The sequence below is a fragment of the Aulonocara stuartgranti genome, assembly GCF_965226115.1.
Source record: "Aulonocara stuartgranti genome assembly, chromosome: 7".
Taxonomy (NCBI): Eukaryota; Metazoa; Chordata; class Actinopteri; order Cichliformes; family Cichlidae; genus Aulonocara; species Aulonocara stuartgranti.
The window spans coordinates 53,535,401-53,556,465 of NC_138945.1; the positions used below are offsets into that span (position 1 = coordinate 53,535,401).

At 38.9% G+C, this 21,065-nt stretch overlaps 2 long non-coding RNA genes across 2 annotated transcripts in view; one reads left to right on the forward strand and one right to left on the reverse strand.

Moving 5' to 3' along the window:
- The window catches only part of LOC309709967, a 264,832-nt gene that overhangs the window by 207,284 nt on the left and 36,483 nt on the right, over window positions 1-21,065 (reverse strand). The window lies entirely within an intron of this gene.
- On the forward strand, window positions 18,016-18,469 carry LOC309710251. Its single transcript, XR_014277695.1, has 3 exons — window positions 18,016-18,092; window positions 18,217-18,329; window positions 18,405-18,469. It is a non-coding gene; the product is annotated as an uncharacterized lncRNA (long non-coding RNA).

Here is a 21,065-nt window from a genome sequence, read left to right on the forward strand (position 1 = left end):
AGGACTCTTGCTGCAGCATTTTGGATTAGCTGAAGGCTTTTCAGGGAGTTTTTTGGACATCCTGATAATAATGAATTACAGTAGTCCAGCCTGGAAGTAATAAATGCATGAACTAGTTTTTCAGCGTCACTCTGAGACAGGATATTTCTAATTTTAGAGATGTTGCGCAAATGGAAGAAAGCAGTCTTACATATTTGTTTAATATGTGCATTGAAGGACATGTCCTGGTCAAAAATGATTCCAAGGTTCCTCGCAGCGTTACTGGAGGCCAAGGTAATGTCATCCAGAGTAAGAATCTGGTTAGAGACCATATGTCTAAGATTTTCAGGACCGAGTACAATAACTTCAGTTTTATCTGAATTAAGAAGCAGAAAGTTAGCGGCCATCCAGGTCTTTATGTCTTTCCAAAAAAATGGACCTTGACTTTGAAACCAAATGTGGCAAATGAAGGGGGGATCTGAGTAACAAAGCAAAGGTGTCTTGAGTGACCCCTCATTTTTCCATGTTTTGCATGGAAAATGGGAAATAGGTGCACTTATTTAATGAAACATATGCAAACAATATCTGGAAAAACAGTATGTGAGACAAAAAGTTTGTATCACTCTAACCAGCTTGACAGTCAATATTTGGTAACTGAGCTCTTTAAGCCAGCTTTCTTGTCATTTTTTTAAGCAGTCTTCAGGAATAGTTCTAGAGGCTTCTTGAAGGACATTCAAAGTTCTTCTGTTGGCTGTCTTTGTGTTCTCTGTAAAGATGATCCCACACTGCAACAATAATGTTGAGATCCAGGCTCTGGGGACGCCAATCCATAACTAATAGTGTTGCATTGTGTGTTTCTTTCTATCCAGGCATGCTTTTATTGTATTCACAGTGTGTTTGGGATCACTGCCAAGCTGAAAAAGGAAGTTGTTGCTAATCAGATGCTTTCCAGATGGTACTGCACAGTGGATCCAGATCTGATGGTATTTTTCTGCCTTCATAATTACATCAATTTTGACCCACCAACATGACTGGCTTATATGCAACCCCAAACCATAACAGAGCCTCGGCCATGTTTTACACTGTTGTAGCCCTGTACTGACCTCTTCTATACATAATAATGATGTCAAATTTGGATTCATCACCACGTAGGATTTCCTGCCAATGATTTAAAGTCCAGTTTACTTAAGCGTACTTCAGCCTTCTCTCCCTGTTTACCTTCCTTGAGAATATTTCTTTACACTCAACCTTCCACTGAGACCATTTCAGGTGAGTATCCAGTGAACAGTATCCGGTCGTTAAGTCTGACGTCACTAGCCGTGTCTGGGCCTAAACTCCGCTGCAGGTCCATATATCAAATGATCACTATGGCATTACTGAGAGTTGAAAAACTGTCTAAAGTCTTTCATCTTTAATAAAATGATCAGCGTTCTGCTCTACCAGGTGTAACAATTGAGTTTAACATCCAGGCATCCATGAAAACGGAATTTACGACATTTAACAGAGTTAGAAGTTAGCAGGGAGTTAGCTCGCTAGCTTCTATCTAAATACAATATAGCATGTCCTGACTGCGGGGTTTTGGAAACAAATTAAAACGTACAGCTCTGTTATTACTTCCAGCATAAATGAAGACAGAAAAACTAAACAGCAGTGACGTTTGCAGGGTTACTGAAGTTTGGCTAGCTGGTATATAATGATGTGCTACGTGACCGCTAGCAACACAGCTATGTTAGCATAATATAAACAAGCTAACTTTTTTTCCACTCGATAAAAGTTAACGTGAGTGTTCTCGGTGGTCAGGAACAAATGTAATCGCATGGCAGGATGCTGTGAAAGGACCAAACTTCAGCCAGGAGAACAACTGAGATAATCCATCCACAATACGAGGTTAGTCATTCATATACTGCTGCATGGGCTGGGCTGTAGTTACATCCTAAGGTTTTAAAAACTGAGCTTAAATAAATGATTAGCGGTAATAAAAGCCGAGGGAGGTCAACAGTGATCACTGACTGTTTTAGGAGCTTTTTGAGATTAAATAGAAGAAAATACATAACATTAAACATGTTAACAACACAAAAGCCATATTAAACGCAGACTACTTTAGGCCCGGAAGTAGGATTCGTCACGTCATCACTTAACGACCGGATATGGATCAGCTGAAGGGTCAGACGCATCTCTCAGGTCAGGTCTTGGGTGAAGTACTTGCTGGATTCTTTTTTTTTCTTGAGAACATGTTTTTCAGACTTTGCCAATCTGCTCTAGGTGGACTTTTAGGACTGCCACTTGTTCATTTGTCCTCCACTTGTCCCATTTACTCAAATTTCTTTAAGCAAATGCTGAACAATGTGCCAAGATAAGCCAAGTTAGCACTTTTGGAATCATCTCTATCACATAAAAAACTATTTTATGCGTGTCAAAATGTGCTCTTTTGACATATTTCATGGATTCATGTAAAGAAATGGGAACAAATTGTGGGTTTTTATAATAACAAAGAGTCTAAAACTAAAATTTAAATCCGTTCGTTCCTCGGTTGTCTGTTTTGTGTGGACACAACACTAGTTCATCAAGGTAGAATTAGATGCTTTTTGAAGTATTATGTGGCTTAACAAACAAACAACAATTCTTCTGAAAATGGCCGAGTAAAGTGATTATGAGTACACACTGAAAATACCTGTAAAACAAGCCAATGTCCAAAAAGAACTTTGCTCAAGAGCAAAATACAAAGAAACGAGGGATAAAACCAGAAGTCTCATCACCAGTGAGACAGCAGGCCAGAAAAAATTCAATTCAACATGTTTTTTGCCACCCATCCACCTTCCCACATGGTAAATCTGCACGAGCCTTAAAAGTTTGCCCACTATTACTCACAAATGACTCCTACACAATCAAATCAGTTTAATTGGATGTCTGTAATTATTGTCATCAGTTTAGTAGTGGATCAAACCAAATATGACAAGAACCGCCCCTTCGGTTCCTCAATTATACCACTGAGTTTGTCCCTTCCTGCCAAATTTGAAGTAATTCATTTTTAACTAATACTTTCATGACTCTTCAAAAGTAAAATTGAAGCAGTACATATTCTTATAGTGTGCTATTGCTAGTTCATTCTTTGACATGATTAGGTGTAATAGTCATATGTGTCTCTATCATGCACAAAAAGTCAGAACATGCACGCGCTGACAAGACTCACTGTTTGGAGTGTGACTGCAAAGAATATCCAAAGTGAATTAGAAGACAGGTACTCGGTTGTGTGGGTGGGAGCACTGCGGCCTCGGAGAGAACGCTGAAACACTGCCTCAGATGAATAATGCAATTCTACAGTTTGAGTGGGATAGGAGCCACGCATTTTAATGCATATATACTAAGGAGCCTCAGAAAAGTTGCATGTATGAGTTTTGAATATTTCAGATCAAAGTTTTCAAAGTTCTTTTTGCAACTGTAGCTCGCTTAAACCATGTGGCACTTTGCTGGCACAGGATGTAGCCTGTCTTCGAAACTAGATATCAGTTTGTGCCTGGGATTTATGCTAACCCAGGGAAACTGTATGAACTTGTATTATATATCTCTGTCTCTCTTGTTCTGCAAAGAGCAAACCTACTTCCTAAGCCTGTTCAAATAATGCAAAATACAACTGTAGATCATAGGCTGACACACCAGGCAGCCCAATGTAATTGGTCTGTGTTTGTTCAAGACATGCCAGGAAAAACACAGGCCATCCACCTTGTGTGAGAGTTGTCCAGCATACAAAAGTCAGCTTTCATATGGGCATCTGGGCCGTGCAAGAAAGGCCAAAAGAGCTGACTGCTCACTTTTATTTTTTTAACGTCAGTTTACATGTTTTCCTAAACACGAGGAATGCTACTTGGAGCTGAGGCCCAGAAACAGATCCATAGCCTCGATTCACTTGTCAGGGAAACATGGGGTCATGGATAAAGTGCTTCACGGCAACTTTCCTGTCAGGAAAAAAAGCATGGTGGCAACAGGCAGCCTTTTCCAAAAGCATAATCACAAATAACAATCAAATAAATTCTTATTAACTGCAGCACACGCCTGTCATGGGAACACCACGGTCAGGAGAAACTGTGCAGTTCCAGTTTTGTTGACTTTCAGCTGAAGGATCACAAGGACTTTTATAGGATTATAAAATCCCAGGATACTTCTGCAGATGAAACTCGTTCCAAGGCAACTGGATGGAGTCAAAAAGCATGACTATCAAGCTCAAAAAATATATTTTGGACAATTTGAAAACTCAGGTTTTTCTTTTTTCAAACTAACAGTGTTTGCATATCGGGACCCAAATGCAACCTTTTTTTCGGGAGCGCATTTCTTAGATTCATTAGTTATAAATGGTAGCTCAACTTAAAGAATCAAAGCTGCTTCTGATTAGTGAAAGTAAGGCCAAATATAGCTCTGTTACAAATTGGTATGAAGCTACTTGTCTGATTAGTAATTTCGAGACTATACTGACCCCTTGTTCCCTTATTATGATGCTTATTATGTTAATGTTAGCAAAATTATATGTAGTTTTTTTTAAACTGGAAAATTGTATCAACACAGAAAGCTAGCACAGGACAACACAAGGACTGAAATTGTCATATATACAGTGAAAGTGTGAAAGTTTTCACACAATTCTCTGCAGTCTATGAAAGCACTCAATGTCCACAGCATTTCAGTCAGGTTGACATTTGAACTTTGACTGGGCCATTGCAACACCTTGATTCTTTTCTTTTACAGTCTTGCTGCTGTGCTTGGGATAATTTAAGCACATAAATAAATACATAAATGACCAAATTTCACGCCAACTTGACTCTAGAATAGTTTGGAAAGCAGAGGAGTTCAAGGATGACTCGATGCCTGCAAGGTGCCCAGGTCCTGTGGCTGTAAAATAAGCCTAAATCATCATCCTTTCACCACCGTGCTTGACAGTTGGTATGAGGTGTTTGTGCTGAAATGCTGTGCTTGGTTTTTGCAAACTGCGGTGCTGTGCATTAGTAAGGCATCTCAACTTCTACTTCATCTGTCCAAAAGACATTGTGCCAGAAACCTTGTGGTTTGTTCAGATGCAACTTTGTAAACCTTAGCTTAACTGCCATGTTTTAGAGAGAAAACGTTTTCTCCTTTCCAGCCAAATCATCCGATTTGCTAGGATGTCCACTTGTGGCATTGTGTTAACAGACACGTGGAAATTTCCAGGCCAGCAAACAATGAACACTTCTGCTTTTTTAATCAGTTAGAATCAGTTAAGTCATTCGTTAGCAGCACCTGGCTGCTACCGCTGCCTCTTGATTACAAACAGTAAGGGTGCACTTAGTTTTTCACAGCACGTTCACAGAGTCCAGTGAAAATTTTCTTTTTCACATGACTGTAACTTATGTTTAAATCTGGGAACAAGTGAGCAGTGGTATTTGGTATGCTGCAGCACCAGATGTATAACCTAAGTGTAGGTCAAAATTCATATCAGGAGAGAAGGTCAGATTCCTTGCTGTAATATTTTAGTAACATTGTCTAGGCTGGCTGGACACTTTATTCTCCTAGGGCATAAATATGCTATTGGAGAATGTGTCTAGCTGCGTAAGGAGGACTTCATACACAGTGGAATCTGAAGTGGTCTTTCAAATGCCAGACACAAACAATCATCAAGGACGAAAACCTACGGAACAATTTAGGGCACCACTAAGAATCATCAAACAGCTGTGGGCTTTCAGTGAAGCATGCAAGTCAACTTTCCTCTCCTCAGGCCAAATCCTCTGAATTTAAGCAGACCTTCATAAAAAGTTTTTTTTTTGTTTTGTTTTCTTTCTGAATCACTTGTCTAGCAGTTTACTGTAAAACACGATTTTGTCCTGCGATAAAGAGGATAGAATGAGATTTTAGGTTGCTGTTAGCCGACTTACAAACAGTCCTCAAAAAAGCAGCCAAAAACAGCAGACAGGCAAACTGGCTTCTAAACAGAAGGAGAGGCTGTGAGAAGTCAGGGAGCCAGAACTTCCCGTCCCCAAGAAAGGGAAGAAGCAGCAGAAGAAACGGCAGACTGATCCCATCTCTGTCCAATCAGCTTTGCCTCTCACATAGCCACTCTTCATCTCAGGATTGTCACAACCCCTCTCCCTTTCTGGTTCTTTGTAACTTTTATTTGGGACAGAAGCTTTTAAGCTGCCTCGTATCCCCCGCTGTTTGTACAATTCATCCCGGTTGCCATCACAGAGCATGGCGCCGGCACACATTATGCTGTTCTTGGACCAGAGAAGAGGAGGAAGTAATCCGTAAAGTGTGTGGTCTCCCTAGAGGAAGGAGGCAGATTTAGGCCTCCATTTACAAACTCTCGCGCTGCACTTTTGTTCTGTCATTTATCTAACATTTTATAGGAAACACCTACATCGTTGATACCCTAAACAGAGACTTTTAAAGCAACAGGGGGGTTTTTTAGCTCTTAAAATTAGAATACAAAGTATTCACCACTGTTCTCATAAGCGGAGAAAGATGGACTTAAAATCCCCCCCATTAAGATCAGCGTGAGGACTTTCGTGTAGACGGACAAGAGACTTTAAAAAGCCCTACTTAGTCTAGCCCGTGGCCGTTTGACGTCATTTAATGGAGGAAAGACTGTCTAAAGTAAACTGACAAAGAGGAGAAATCGCGCTAACAGCTTACAGTTGTCATTTGGTTGAGCCTGAACACTGTAAACAGGGAAAAATCTTACATGATCCTTGCCACTCACAAGCATCTGTTGAGTACAATGTGTGCCTTAATCAGTGTTGGGCAAGTTACTTTGAAAGGGTAATTAATTATAGTTACTAGTTACTTCTTCAAAATAGTAACCGAGTTACAAGATTCTAAAAGTAATTAATTACTTGAAAAGTTACATTACTTTTAAAAAAAAAGTTTAACCCCCTGGGCTCCAGGGTATAATTGACTATTTTTAACCACTTTTGATTTTACCTCTACATTTAACCTTTAAAAACGATTTACTTTGCCTTGTTTGGTATCATTCTTTTCAGCACAACCTCACGTTTCTGAATTTACAGTTATGTTTTCATTTTGACATACTGTATTAACACAATTGATGTATAATCAGATAAAAAACATAAAATCCGAGTGGAAAAACTGTGTTTTTTTTAATAATCACAAACATGTTTATTGAGTCATATTTCATAACTTTAAATGCAAATATAAGTTGTCAATTTTAAAATCATATGCACAAGTTTTGCAAACAACAAAGTTATTTGCAGCTGTTTACCTTTTACCCTCTTTTTTATAACCATTTCAAACTATTTATATAACACTCAGCTGTTCTGTATTCAATATGTACGTACTTGCTCTCTCTCTTTTTCTGCTCTCTCTCTCTCTCTCTCTCTCTGTCGCCATCACTCCTAAAACTTCCCCCTCTTCCTAAACAACCAAATGTCATGTTGTCATATCATTTTTTTGATTGGTCACATAGTACATTTTTCCACCAACACGAAAGGGCGTCTTTTGTTTTGTTTTTTAATTTTTTGCTCATAAGCAGAAAGTGCTTGCTAGCGCTGTCCTTAGATGTTAGATGATACGAAACTATTGAGGAAAAAACGCTGCATATATATTGTTTATCATCTACATCATGGTTGTATGTGGCCTATCAACACAATTTAAAAACTGGTATATATCACCTTGTTGCTTTGTCATCTTGAAGTGGACATGTGATTGGCTTACCACGACTACTTTAATCTTCCTCAGTCAAACAGCAGAACTCATGCGATTGTTTTGCCCCCTTTGCTCCAGGTGTTGTGCCAAAAAGTGATCGTGATTACCGTCCGCGGGAGCGCTCGCAGCTGCTTAAAGCTGTAGTGCCCAGATTACTTACGTAGACAGCTACTTCCGTGCAACTGATATAAATTGCGGTAAGCTGAACACAGCTTCAACTGTCTGTTTCTTGAAAAAAAGTAACGCGACCGCACCGCATTTTCTTGTTAGTAACGGTAACGGCGTTGTAGCGATAGGAATAGTAATTAGTTAGATTACTCGTTACTGAAAAAAGTAACGCTGTTGGTTGTTAGTTATTCCCATCACTGGCCGTAAGTTAGGCTTTACCAAAGTGGAAAGGACAATATTTTCTTAACCTCATGAAACAAGAGTTATATTCATCTTACAATATATTATCTTCGAAAGAGATCAAAAGCAGAAACATCTATCGGTGGCATAAAACATTATGTTTGACAGAAGGAGTTTAAATGAATAAGCAGTGTTGGAATTCCAGATGTGCTGAAAAAAAACCCATTGTGAATACCTCTACCCCTTTGTACAAGTGTTTTATGTTCCTTTAAAGAGAAAAAAAAATAATGCACTTGTGCAATATTCATATCTAAGCGTTGTCAAACCCAGAACAGGACAAAGGGATACTTTCAAGAAGCCAAAATACCAAAACCGGTGCTGGTGACAATGCAAAAACTACACTTGTTTTCTTTATATTAACATAAAGGCACTACTCCAGATGTTCGCTGACTCAATATGTTTACTCGATTGCCATGGAAATGGACACAAATAATGTCATAATTTAGTAGCAGCTCAGCTAAAGCTTTTGCTTGGACTAATCTAGAAATGTAGTGCTTTGTTGGTAATAGGAACTGTTTTGACTGACATTATTTAACAAATGACTTAGAGTTGCCACGGATTAAGGACATAAATTTCAATTCAGCGTGAAAGATTAGACTTAAGCGGCATGTTTTAAAGCATAAATTTAAATGTTATCATTCCCAGTGCTAATATATGGCTTCACTTGTTTCTGTTTTTTTCAGTCTCCACTTTTCTTTACAGAAAGCGTGTGTGCCCCTAGATACAATGAACATTACCCCGTGTCAGGAGTGTTTATAACACTGTGATGCACAGACTGCACCAACAGATCTGTGTTACCCTTTAAAGGAAAAGCGAGCGGTCAGGGTATTGTTAGGCTGGTAATAGTGCCAAATGTGATAATACAGATTTTCTACGCAGGGTCGAGGTAAATATAAAGTTAAAGGTTTGTGAATAGTAATAATTATAAAAAAGGAATAACAAAAATTGAAAGCCAAATTTTTCCATAGATAAGCAAGTACACTCTTTAGTGTGCTTTGGATAGCCAGTGCAATATAAATGAGTTTTATACAGTACCAGCATCTAAAGCAGGGGCATCAAGGCCAGAAAAGTAAACACCAAAATGTAGTTGAAAGGCATAAATCCTGTCGCAGTTTCACTAGATTCTCCATCCTAAAGCATTGTCTTACAAGTCATTAGAAATGGATCATGTGTCATCACGACACGATCTGAGCCAGATGTGTCAGTCGTCACTTCTGCAGCCTTCTTATTGACAAAGATATTACCCACAGCCTGCCATACCACACCAAAGGGAGGTGGTTAAGCCAAGGAGCCGTACTGATGTGTTTCTTTGAGTGATGACACAAGCGTTTCTTCCTAATGACAGCAAACCGACTGACTGTGGAAAACCTGAGAGATACCATCGAAATTGCACTTTTCTGTTTTGTAATGAATGGTTTGTTTAATGTGAACGGATTCAGAATGTACTTTTTTACACTAAAAGAAACGGGAAAAATGGAGTGTGCTTAGTTTTATGGGCTGTTATGCAACGGTGTAAGTTGTCCAGCTGTATGTGGCCTGGGAATTAAAATCAGTTTGACGCTCCAGATGGGAACGCACAATGAAATGCAAATAAGGAAACCAATTTTTTAAACACTTTGTTTATTTCAATTCGTGCCACTAGAAATTCAATTTTATTACTTTAATGTTGTTTCTATTCTTTTTATTTTCTATTCTTTTGTTTAATTTGGGCATTTGCATAGTTATGTATTTCCTGAGCTCGATAATGATTAATAGTCTCGACACTCGATTAAATATTATGTTTTCTTTTCAAAATATGAAGCAACCCTGTCATTAAGTATTTTGCTTTAATCATTGAGTGCTTTGTCTCAGGAAATTGACATCTGGGTTTTCTGTTGTGTCTTCTGTAATTTTGGTTGCTTTTTATTTATTTATTTTTTTCAATACATTTACAGTCAAATTCACTTAAATAGAGGAATTCCGATCAAGAAATTTATGTTGGCAAAACATGTGTCATAACTGACTTACGAGTCCCATCACACAACAATCTTCTCGCTGCTCATTTTTGTCCGCTCTTTCAGACACTTGTAATGAGAACTGCTGAATACAGACGTGAGCCAAATCTTTCTGACTATACGGTGCTGACACATTTCTCTGGGTGTACATTATGCACAACTTATTCATGGCTCACTGTGAGCATTCAATAATTAAAAGACTAAAATGGCATATGTTTAAAATTTAAACACCCCCCTTTTTGCTGGACTTGAGCACTGCACTGTTCTCGTCGTCCCACCAGTTTGATGTTCACAGGGCATAAGCCATGTAGAGACTTAAAAAGGATTGGTTTTAAATTTCTGGTGCACAGAGCAACCAAACTCTGGTGAAAACGGAGTAAAGAAAAGAAAAATGTATAATCTAGGACTTTCTAATCTAGGACTTTCTAATCTAGGACGTGTTTCTGTTTAGTCAATATTTGACTGTAATGATTTTAACACTTGTCTCTGTTGGAAGTATATTAGTGGTGCGATTATTTTTATCTGACTTTGTATGATATGTTAGATTTTAAAATATTTAATACTTTCGCGAATTTAATAATTTATCTGAGCCATCGTCTGTAATCAAATCAAACAAAAACAGTCTGGTTGTGCAGCAAAAAAAATGAAATAACGAGCTGAAAACTTCCCTAGAAAAACTGAATAATAAATCGACAGGAGAGGGAATGGCAGCTGCTGAAGTGTGTCCATTCCCCGTGGTATCAGATTAAGGGTTTAATGACTTCCAAAGACCCAGGTCGCTTCCTGTCTGCACTTCCTGGTGCTTGGACCAGTGTGTGCTGGCTTTGACTTTCCCTGCGTCACTCTACTCTGCTTCCCAAAGGAGAAAACCTCCACATAGTCCAAATGGTAAGAGCAAAAAGAGTCTCAGATAGACCAAACCATCAGGCACTGGCTCTGATATAATCTGCACTGGGCATGAAAAGCCAGCAGAGCTTGTTATTAGTCTAGTGCACGGGGAAAGTGCTCCTTCCTCTACATGTGCACTCTGACGTTGGCCTCAGAGGCCAGATAAGCCTGCCGACTAACTAACCACTCAGGAATCCAAAGATAACGTCTGTTAAGGGAACTTATGCCTGTAGATGGATGCATGAGCATATAACCATAGCTGAGTGTGCGTGACAAGCCCAGCCTGCAGCTACATTTGCATGCGTATGAGAGCTTTTTATATTTGTTTGTATGTACAGCTGAGGGCACACACACACATCATGTGTGGATTTAACAGCAGGCACACCATCTGGGAAGAACGGAGTGTTTTCAAGTTTCCTTAGCTTGATATTTGGCTGATCCAAGATGACTGGAAGAGAAGCTGGATGGCGTTTCCGTTGAAGAAAAAGGTTGAAACACCTACTGTGTAGCGTGCTATGCAGGAGGCTATGACATCATGTGGTTTTATCTACCCAGGGTAGCATGCTCCTTTAAAATTATACTGTCAGTGGTGCAGTATTCAGTAAAACGTATGACCACTAGCTGTTTCCATCAAATAGAAACAAATTATACTGCATTCAAGAAAATCACATCATTTTTTTTTTTTATTGTTCCATTCATAAAAACCACATTAGCAACCCATTTTATGAATTACAGCTTCTAACTGACAGAACAATATGAAAAATGGAGTGCACGCTAGGAGTGGCTAATAAATAATTGAATGGCCACCGGAGGTTAGCTTCAGAGCAAGACAGACCCCAACTTCAGCAATGAAGGAGGTGGGGGTTGCAGTCTGAGCCCTCCACCCAACATGATGACAACCAAGGCGCTAATACTGAGTCCAGTGGGTGAAGTCATAGTGTCTGGACCTACGTTCATTTTTTCTATACTTTTAATACTTAAAATGAAATACTTTAAATCAGAAATAAACATGTTAACAAAAAGTGTTTACCATTTATGATAGCAACTTGTAGAAACATACTGTTTAAATTATATTAAGCGTATGGGAATTTTAAGTGACAAGTGATTGATTGATTGATTGATTGATTGATTGATTGATTGATTGATTGGTAATTTATTTCAACATGTGAACAATATACAAGTACATTTAGAAAAGAAATAAGAGAGAAAAAAAATACTATACAAATTACATACAAAAAAAACATTCTGATTAATTTACATGTTGAAAGGGAGTGGGAAGAAGTATACACTTATTTAATCCCACCCCTGTCCCATAAATTATCAGTGAATATTTAGTCAGCTTCCTTACTGATATAATTTGTAATAAAAATAGTGAACAGATTTCTGATATACTATATACTATAATATCACATCATGAGTGGATGTTGTTTTGTCTTGTTCAGTAATCCTAAAAGACACTCTAGGTTGGTGGCTGTTCAAGTTTTTAAGTACATTTGAGTCTGACCATGGTAGCACAGAGCATTGAGTTGATTGGGTGATTAAATACAGGAGTCAAAGTGGGTCTGAATCATTCAGAATAGCATTCTTGCATTTTCACTTAATGTGTAATTTACTCTAGGGAATTAAATACAAAATGCCCCTGCTATGGTGGCCCTGAGAGGCCAAACAGACTGCAACTTAAGAAAACACCAGCAATAATAAAAATGCTGCAAAAGCACACAAAACACAACGGAAATAGGAAAAACAAAAAAACAGATTTCCAAACGCACAAGGGAAGTGTTTCTGGGGAGACAATAATCCGACGGACCAATTGCACAGGGAGACACTTAAAAGATGTGGAGGATCTATTAGTTTTGTGAGGAAAGAAAAGACGAGAGGTAAGTGTGTTAGCCTAACCATTAGCCTAAAAATCCGTCATCAGTATTATATAAATCATGAGATTAAAATACACTTACCTAGCATGTTTTGGTTCCTGCAACTGGTCCGTCGGATTATTGTCTCCCCAGAAACACTTCCCTTGTGCTTTAGGAACTCTGTTTTTCCTATTTCTGTTTTCGTTTTTTCTATTTCTGTTTTCGTTTTTCCTATTTCCGTTGTGTTTTGTGTGCTTTTGCTGGTGTTTTCTTAAGTTGCGATCCGTTTGGCCTCTCGGGGCCACCGTAAAATGCTTTTAAATAAGTTTATTTTTCATGTGCTGCAGAATGGCAATGATGCCAAGGACGCAATTGAGTCACGATATGGCACGCATCCCTTTTTTCCTTCTCAACCCGATTATGTTAATCTATGTACATGTCAATAAAGTTGCGGTTGTAGTACGTCTGCCTCTAGCTGGCTGCACTGAAAATAAGCAAACCTAAATGGAATTTTTTTTTTTCATTCACTTTTCAGTCCTCGGTATTTATGTACTTGGTGACAATTATCACCAAATACAAAAACTGTTTATGTGCAGCTCGACACAAACACAGTTTGTTTGCCAGCTAATGGTGCAGGGGCTGTATTTTCCAGGGAAAATATGTTACTGTGAATTTCACACTCAGTGATTGTGAAAAATATAAGAAAGAGTGGACAGTAAAGGTAAGTACAGGTCAATAAGGGGCATTTGACAATGTGGCATGAAAACTGATTTGAAATAATCATAAATATACATAAACAAACAAATTATGTTTTTACATGTTACTCAGTAAAACATGATGTATTTATTAACCAGGTAATAAACATATGGTCCACGCACATGTAAACTCACTTACCATGATGCCATGTGTATTGCATTAATGCAGCTGTATCTCAAGACCTGGCAACATATGAGGCAGGATGTACCCATGCTTTCATGTTTTTTTTGTGACAAATTTCTGACCCTACCATCTGAATCTATGTTGCTATAATCTGTGTGCTTCGAGGCTGGATGCGTTGGTGTTTAGAGATGCTCTTCTGCATACCATGGTTTTAACAAGTGGTTTTTTGAGTTACCTTCCCTATCAGCTTGAAGCAGTCTGGCCATTCTCCTCTGGGAGTAACAAGACATTTTCACCCAGAGAACTGCTGCTCACTGGATATTTTCTCTGTTTCAGACCATTCTGTATAAACCCTAGAGATGATTGTGCAGGAAAATCCCAGTAGATCAGCAGTTTCTGAAATACTTAGATCAGCCCATCTAGCACCAACAACCTTGCCACGTTCAAAGTCACTTAAATCACCTCTCTTCCTATTCTCAGTTTGTACTTCAGCAAGCCATTTGACTACATGTCGATATGCATTGAGTTACTTATTATGTATTAGTACACTCTGGCTCTCTTCCACAACATTTCTTTTGTCCTGTCTTCCTCTCCTCACCCAAACCGGCCGCGGAGGATAGCCACCCCCTCCCTGAGCCTGGTTCTGCTGCAGGTTTCTTCCTTGTGCTTGCTGGTTTTCTCTGTTTTCTTTGTATTCTTGTAGGGTCTACCTTATCATATAAAGCACCTTGAGGTTACTGCTATTGTGATTTGGCGCTGATTGAGTTCCTGCCATATGACTCGCTAATTTGCGTTAAAAAGCAGTTGAACAGATGTACCTAACAAAGTGGCTATATGGATTCCTGAGTGGTAAGACAACCTTGTTTGTAAACCACACAGCTGCACCTCAACTCTAATTTATTGTAGGGTTATTATTAAAGTGACCGTGTGAAAACATAGGCATTTTCAATTTAAAGGTCACACAAGTCACAGCTAAGAGAGCTCTGTCAGGATTACTAAGGCTTAATTAAGATTAATTGAAGCATTTATTCCTCCACACTTAGTGTATAAATCAAGTGTGATAGCACAGTATTGGTTCTAGCTCCAGGGCTAGTGAGTAGTATAGCAAGTTGACATCGACGCACAAGGCCTCTCAAGGCAGGTGGTTTTAGGCTAGAGGGATTTTGACAGGCTCCATTAGCTAACACTTGACTCTGACACTGAGGAGCGAATGCAGACTAGAGCTCAGAGACCCCCCTGGGTCCTGTTTACCTTCTAGACCACACTAGACGATAGTCTGTCTGACAAAAAGGAATGTGAGAGATACAGCCATACTAACAGTGCAGGACACCCACAGCGTAATCTGCTTGTAAAACAATGGAAAGGAAAATCGGGGTATTTATTAGATAAACGAGAATTAAGACTTGACTGTGTTTGCCTAACCATCTGAGGGCCTTTAATTTATCTGCTTATATTACTTAGGTCTTCGCTGATATCTTTATGTAGTTTTAAATTGTGTGCTGTTGCCAGTGATGTATTTACAGGAGCACAAACCGAATCCTTGACCCTCGAGTGTGGGGTGGGTAGCTTTGACCGCTGCCCTGCACCGTGCCGCCCGACTAATGTTTCTTCTGGCTGCTCTGTTGTGTTCAGGGCAGAATCTACGAGGGAAACTTTCCAGCTGGCCCCTCTATCTGAGCAGTAATCAAGAAAGGAATCTGTTTGGTTAGCAATGTACAATTACATGGTTTTTAGAGCATTTTGTAAGAGACTGGATTTATGGCTGGGAAAAGGCCTGACATCGAAAGGGAGAAGATAAATTCAAGGGATGAAAGGAATGGGTCACTTTCCAAAGAGCATCTTACAACTGATATCCCTGTTGCAAGTGGATTAGGATTTCAAAAAGATAACAGTCAAAAACTCGGCTAAATCCCATCAGAGGTTTGCCTAGCTGCGTATGTAGCACTGTAATAATGTTGATGCTGACCTTTGACCCACTGAGATATACTATTATGTTCATTTTGAAATTCAAAGTTACGGTTCTCACAAGACTTGAAGGTTTAGTCCAAGATGCAAAAGAGTGGTTCCATATTTTAAAACAAATATATACTATAAAATTATAAAATAAGATACGCCTAATGCGTAGTTACTGAGTTGCACCCTGCACCAACAGCAGTAAATGAAAGCAAGGAGGCCAGCACAGAGAAGCACGACCGTAGGATTGAAACAAACATTCACTATCTATTAATCTGCCAGCATGATTCACCACTAACAGATGAGGAAAAGTCTAATGCACAAAACATGTGAAGAACTGTCAATCACAGAAGCCACGATGAGGGATGAGGTCACTAAATTCCTTGTTTTTTTTCTGACCAATACACCAAACCTCCAAAGATATTCAGTTTGGAATGATACAAAGATGCAACAAACGCAATCAGTCTTGTGAACGCAGGAATTTGAGTTCGGTTTTTACAACATGCTTTGAAAGAGAGGGAGAGAGAGAGAAACTATGGGTTTAATTTGGCAAAGCTGTCATTAAAACTGACTTTGTGTGGAAAACTTCCAACCCTCAGTGGCTGGGAATGGAAAACTGACAGTACAATATAACTGTTCTGTGAAAGTTGGCAGAGGATGTCAACTTTATCAGGCCAGTTATCTCAAGAGGGAGTTTGTCTGCCGAGAGAAATCCCCATTCCCTGTCCCGATGCTAAAGGGTGAGCTAACGTAACTACCGGGAAAAAGTTCAAAAGTTCACGTTTCTCTGGAGCAGAGGGTTAATTATAGTTATTGGTTGGTGAGCTTTGGGATACGCTCAGCTTGTAGGACAGATTGAGCTCCCAACCTTCTGACCTAATGTTAAACCCCGGAGAGAACTGTGTTAACCAACGATCTCCTCAGTATTCCAAGGAAAACACAGCACAAGCTGTCATTTCCACCAGGAGAAATTAATTGGCCCTAAAGTCAAGCTTGATGCACTAACCTGTTACAATATTAGCAGGAGAAGATTATTGTAATAACACACATTATTATTTAGTGTTACAATTAAAACAGAAACTGTGAGTTGAAGGGGTATGAGTCAGCCTGCAGTTTGCTATATTACAGTGTATGAGAACTCGATAGGCATCAAACTATTAATAAGGCTCAGGTTGCAAGAAATCCAGCGGGTTTAATTGATTAAGGAAACGAGGAGGCTCGGGGCTATATTTTAAATGGATCTATTATGCTCATTTCCAGGTTCATATTTTCATGCTTGGACTCCAGTAGCAGCTTTTTTTCTTCCACAGTTAAAAAAAAAAACTTTTTATCTTTATACTGGGCTTTGGTGCTGACGGTGCAGACCATTAGTTAATCCACTGCTTTAATCATCAGTTTGAACTCCCTTTTAAGGCAACTTTCTCTCGATTGGCTGTATCTGATAAACAGGAAAATTTGAATCACAAGTGGGTGGGGCTCCTGCTTTCATGGCCAGAGCTGTATGCCTGAAATGACCACATTAGGCATATCCATAGCACTGACTTCATACATAGCCAAGATTAGAAAAACAGTCTAAAACAGTGTTTTGAAGCAGACTTGAGCTTAGCTTTTGGCTCAGAATTCACCAGAAATGTCTTGTGTATAGGTAGGTAGGTGTGTGTGTAAGCAGGTGTGTAGGTAGGTAGGTGTGTAGGAAGGTGTGTAGGTAGGTAGGTTGGTAGATAGGTGTGTGGGAAGGTAGGTAGAGATTTGTAAATGACATCACAATCAAAACTCTAACTGTGAAATTTTGGTGCCTCAAACTCTGAGATGATTAAACCCAAAACTACTGCTTTCAAAAAGGTAGGTGTGTGTGTGTATGGGGGGGGTAGGTACATAAGTAGGTGTGTAGGTAAATAGAGATTTGTAAATGACATTACAATTAAAAACTCCAACTGTGACATTTTGGTGCCTCAAACTCTAAGTGAGACGATTAACCCTAAAACAACTGCTTTCAAAAACTTAAATAACTGTAGTTTACAAGAAAGTCATTTACAATGTTTACAAGAAAATGAGAGCACACATCGTCTGAACAACAGAACAAAGGAAAGATTGAAACCTAAGTGAATAAACATAGCCTACATGTAAGAACGAGAGAAAACGCAGTGTAAATGATTATGTTTTGCATTTACGCCCAGTAAAAGAAAAAACAGGTACATGAAAAAAGAGAAATTTCTGTATATGAGGCACAATAAGTGGCCAAAGCTGTGTTCTATTCATAAGTAATTTATGATATAATGTACTTGTAGATACAGACACGTGAAAATCAAATTAATTTAGTAATCCATGTATGTAAAGGTTTTCTCCTTTTAATGTTATTTCTTAATGCCCCAAACCAGTGGCATTTACTGACCAGCCGCAGTAACGATCGCTAAGGCCTGCGTGTTAACTCCAAACATGTTCACTTTATTTTCACAAGGTGAGAGACAAATGTGCTTTTGTAAAGCTACACCATTCTTTAACAGTCTACTTTATCACAGTGTTTTTTCCTGCTCCTGATAACAAGGCTGAGACATATGAAACAAACTGGTTTTTTTTTCCAGTGAGAACCTTGGATTGAATTGGCAGTCTTGGCAGTGACTTGGCCTTGAGAAGATAGCCCAGTGCATTTGCTACAACAATGACAAGTAAACATGAAAGCTTCAGATGAATGACGGTTAGTAGCAATCTCCTTGATCATTATGAAATGTTATTTTTTATATAGAGCTGTTAATTTATTTCACTTTTTTAGATGAGTCAAAGGAAAATGCTTCAGACACACACACACAGATACCCAAAGATAGTCAGCGATGCCAGGAAATGTGAATCTGGGTTTATTTGAAAGTTCATCACAAAGTCAAGTGGAAACATTTGCTGAGTGAAAAATAAGCTTTTTCTAGCTGGCAAAATAATATTTACACAGATGCTGCACAAAAGACACACTGGACATAACCTGAACAATACAGGATACTGGCAAATACAAGTTTTAAGTATTATTTTTGAGTAATCAGAATATTTTTCACAAATATTTTTAACCCTTTCTGCATGTGAAGTTTTGTCATTCCTATAAAGAAAAAAAAACATAAAATCATTAAGTTTTGAATCATTTCATCTCTACATAAAACATGTTAGTTATCATACTGTATAAATGTTATAAGCTACAGATTTGCTTATTAAATTTAAGTAAACCTGTTACATTTTAATGAGCATTTCATTTGTTTTGGAAACTTTATTGTGATCATTAGGTTGAGTCTCTGTAGATAATGAATACAGGCACATGCCTAAAGTGTTCTCTTAAGTATCATGGGGTAGGAATAATGCAGTATCAATCAGACAGTTACAACAAACCATCAACAACACCATACCACACAAAAAACAGCCTCTGCCACATCATATAAATGAAGTTATTTTTATTTTAGATAGATAGAAATAAACTTTATTATAAGAGTACTGTAGTATTTGTACTATGTGCAAAAGGTGGTACATACAGTAAAAGACAAGTCAGAGATTTTTAGTATTAGTTTGTTTGTTGATGACATGACCTTACTCAACAAAGTTTCACTGAGCTGGCAGACATGATAGATCCTGTTGGTCTCTTTGTTTTTCCACCAACCCTATTTGGCTGTTCTGACCTGTCATTTATAATGGCCCTGGTCCATATTTAATTCACACAGGGCCTAACAGAGTCAGACTCCATACAGGAAGCTGACTATACAGGCAACAGCTATTCTAGTTTCCTGCCTAAGACATTTTATCAACACGGAACTCCGAGCCAAGATTGATCGTTTCCCAGAAAGCTGTACATCAAACGTGAGCGACACACCAAGCCCTGTTGTTGCACCCCCGCTAACCTCAAACCTTCAGATCAGTGTACTAGCAACCTAGTAACTTCTACCAGGCATTCTCCAAAGTGCTCAGCAATTATAACCTGAGTGTAAATCCATGCTACAGATCCAATTGACACACTGTAAACTCTAATCAGTTCTTTCAAAGGCGCTATCTTTGCAGTGTTACTGTGGTGGCACTAGCTGGGCTCCTTCCAAGTTGCATCACAGAAGCCCTCACAGAGATGCCGTCTCTGCAGCCTAATTAGCTGCTCCAGTAGCTGCTGTCAACACCACCATCGTGGGCTTCAAAGCACCGGTTCAAGCTTGTGATCTGTCTAAATATTTCTTTCATGAAACTCTCTTTATATCAGGGCTTCTATCACAAAAAAAGGCCAGAGAAAGAAAAAAATGGAGGAAGAGCGAGACAGAGTCAGGTGGTGAGACTGACTGAATGGAAGTATGCATGTCCCGCTCAAAATATTTGAAGTTCTCCATGTCATTAGCAGATCCAGAGGGACTTCTGCCATGCATGAAAATGTCTTTTCATCTATCCTCACTTACACTCGCTGATGTTGCACAGAATTGCTCGAACGGTCACTGCGGCTAGCACATCGCACATAACTGCTGATATTTACACCCCAAATCCAGACAAATATTTGATAAAAAAGGAATTCTGTCAAATATGTTTCAATCTCGACGCTTGTGCAGAATCTTGCCAAGACTATATATCACTGAACTGCATGCACCACAAAGAAAAAAGGCTTACCTAAAGAGGGAGTACTGTGGTCTAACAAACATACTGAATGAGCAATCCCTCATAACAATCCGCATTCTGCAGGGGGAGAATTAGCCTACATTGCTCAAGCTGAGGGTGGAAAGATGGTTGAGAATGAGTGCTACAGACATTCTTGGAGTGCAAATGTCATCATGATGGCCTGACCATGGGTCCGCAAACTGACAGACCATCATCTGCATATGGCCTCCAGGCACGCTTGTGGTCCCATGTCTCTCAAGAAAGAGGCAGAGAGAGAGAAATCTGCAGTTGTTTAAAGGTTGCATAACATGATATTTGGAGGTGATCTATTCCTTCGAAGGTCTGTGGCAGTGGTGGTGACGGCAGTGGTGGTTGCGGTTGGGCTAAAAGATTCTAATCATGTACCGACGCCGCGTCTACTGCTGCTGAAAAGGTGTTAAATTTCCCTGAACAAAAAAAAGCAACAGGACAGAAATTAAAATGTGAATCGCTGAAATATAAAAGGTATGAATAATAGAATCAATAGTAAGTAAAAGAATAGAAGTAATAGAATCACTTACTGTGAACATGAAGGTGATGTAATGTACAAATGCCATCGAGCTGCAGAAGAACTCTTGAGACTGAGACATGTTTGCAGACATCGATTTATGAAATATATGGTCATATAAAAAAATATGAATACCTTCTTTCAATTTTAAGGTTTTAATAATAAGGGCATCATAAAAATCATTTGATCTTAACTTAAGTTAATGAAGCTTCAGATAAACAACAGCCAGTGTGAGGGGAAAAAAGAACACAAGTACACCACTCCTGCTTCCAAAGGAATTCAGAA